Below are 2,429 nucleotides of genomic sequence, written 5' to 3' on the forward strand. Positions count from 1 at the left end.
CCACTGCACTCCAGTCTGGGTGACAGAGTGAGACTCCAACTCAAAAAAAAACCCAAAAACCAAAAAATCTAACGAAATATTTCACAGAAGTCAAACACAGCCTCCCACAACAATGTTAGCTGATCCACAGATGCCAACGGGTTCCTAGAACACTTGCCCAGCAGGGGAAGCCTGCACTGCAAGGGGCTTGCCCTCCCAAATTTTTTCTGTTTTGGGGGGTCTCCCCTCATGTATGCATAAGACAGAACATATATGTATTAATATTTTGGTAATGAGGCTATGAGTGATTTTAATTTTCTTATGTTTTCTTTTTTCCTGTGGTTTGTTTTCCATGGTGAAAATTTAAAAACAATTAACAGAATGGAGCAAGAAAAATAATCACTAATTCCTCATTTTTTCATCACTCAATGACTATTTCTTGAGTTCCTACCATGTTAAAATGCTAACACGAGGTGCACACCTGTCATGAACTAGTCAAGAGCATGGCATAAAATGAAGGACATCTTTCCCTCTTCCTTCTAGGTGTCTCACTGGAGATATTTCTCCCTAAAATGTCTTGAAACCTTGGTCAAAAGCTAAAATCAGTCAGCGTGCGGTGGCTCACACCTGTGATCCCAACATCTTGGGAGACCAAGGCAGGAGAATTGCTTGAGCCCAGGAGTTTGAGACCAGCCTAGGCAATAGAGCAAGAACTTGTCTCTATAAAAAAATCAAAACATTAGCCGGGCATGGTGGCACATGCCTGTAGTCTCAGCTTCCTGGGAGGCTGAGGAGGGAGGATCGCCTGAGCCCAGGAGTTTGAGGCTGCAGTGAGCCATGATCATGCCACTGCACTCCACCCTTAGTGACAGAATGAGAACCTGACTCCAAAAAAAATAACAAAAGGCAAACAAACAAAAAAGACTAAAATTATGTTTTAAGTATTTCACAGGCTTCTGGCTTAAGGCTCTCTTTTGGCCTTCTAGGAAGCACTTATTAAGTGGAAGGATTGCCTAAGCCCAGCAGGTCGAGGCTGCGGTGGCCAAGATTGTGCCACTGCTCTCCAGTCTGGGCAACAGAGTGAGACTCCAACTCGGTAAATAAATAAATAAAATGGTTGCAAAGAAGGAGTTGGCCATAAAAGTAGGGGATGTTTCAAGTACAGTGGCCTAGGATTAAAAGTTGGGATGTTCATTTCATACCCAGGCAGGCACACGACTCTAATCTGGCAGGGTTTTAAGCGAGAGACTTGGAGTGTCCTCCCCCTCAAATATGGTGTGGTGTTTAACGGATCAATACAGCCCATGTGCTTCTTCACCCAGATGAAATTAGCTGTTCTGCAACTGTCAGTTTATCAGCCGTGCCAAGTTTTTATAAGACCCTACTGAGTGAAATCCTGACACTTGGTGGCACATGTACTCAGTAGATTAATTGCAGACATTTGGGATGCCAGCTTTCATTCAGAGTTGACCGGAGCAATCCATATACTCTGTGGCAGCCCAAGAGTTCCAAATTACCCAAACGTGCGTTGCTTCTGAGCTCTCGGAGCCCAACTCTGCTTTCTTTATTTAACAAGCTTCGTTCTTAGAATTTGAGAATGTCTGAAGAGGAGGCTTTGTTTTACCTGGTAGAAGATGGTAGCCGTGAACTTCCCTGGAAAAAGAAAATCACTCTCTTTCCATACAAGCAATTTATAGCTCAAGCCAACTCAAAAAACATGTGGTTAATAGCTCATTGTAATTGGAAGCGAAAGCATCATCCATCTTTGGAAACTCCTGTCCTTCCGCCTCTCTCCGAGCCTTCACCGGTAAGTGGCGAAGCTCAAAGGCAAAGCTATAGGTTAGGGAGACTCTTTCTGGTTCATCTTTTTCATCTGTAGCATTTCTGGAAAAAAAATAAAGAGTTTGTCACCGGCGATGGAGGTTTCCATGTGGAAATCAACCATTTAAAGCCTCAGTGGGAACCGAGAGCTTTTCATTAAGTTGTCCAGTGTGATTTCATCATTCCAGGAAGGCTCCTTCTCTCTCCTGTGCTCTTGGGTCAGACACAAAGTCTCGAGAAGCTCAACAGCTCTGTCTACGCATCCGCAGCGTGACGGGTCAAGCTTCTTCGAGTAAACGCTAAGACCCATTTTCTGTGACTTTGCCCTAACTGATTCGTAGGCATGTCTATTTCATGGTTTGTGCTTTCCCAGTGGTTGGTCAGTTACTATTTCTAGATCCACTCCATCCCTCCAGCGCAATCCTATCTGATCTCATGCAGGTTTTCTTCAGTTGGAATTCACTCATCTGTTTATTTGCTCATCCAACACCCAACTTTTAAGCACCTGCCATGTGTCAAACACATTTCTAGACATTAAGAAATCTGACCAGCCAGGCTCGGTGGCTCAGCCTGTAATCCTGCGCCTTTGGGAGGCTGAGGTGAGTGGATTGCCTGAGCCTGCGCGTTCG

Source organism: Carlito syrichta, unplaced genomic scaffold (assembly GCF_000164805.1).
Source record: "Carlito syrichta isolate Samal-C Ts95f unplaced genomic scaffold, Tarsius_syrichta-2.0.1 Scaffold316442, whole genome shotgun sequence".
NCBI lineage: Eukaryota > Metazoa > Chordata > Mammalia > Primates > Tarsiidae > Carlito > Carlito syrichta.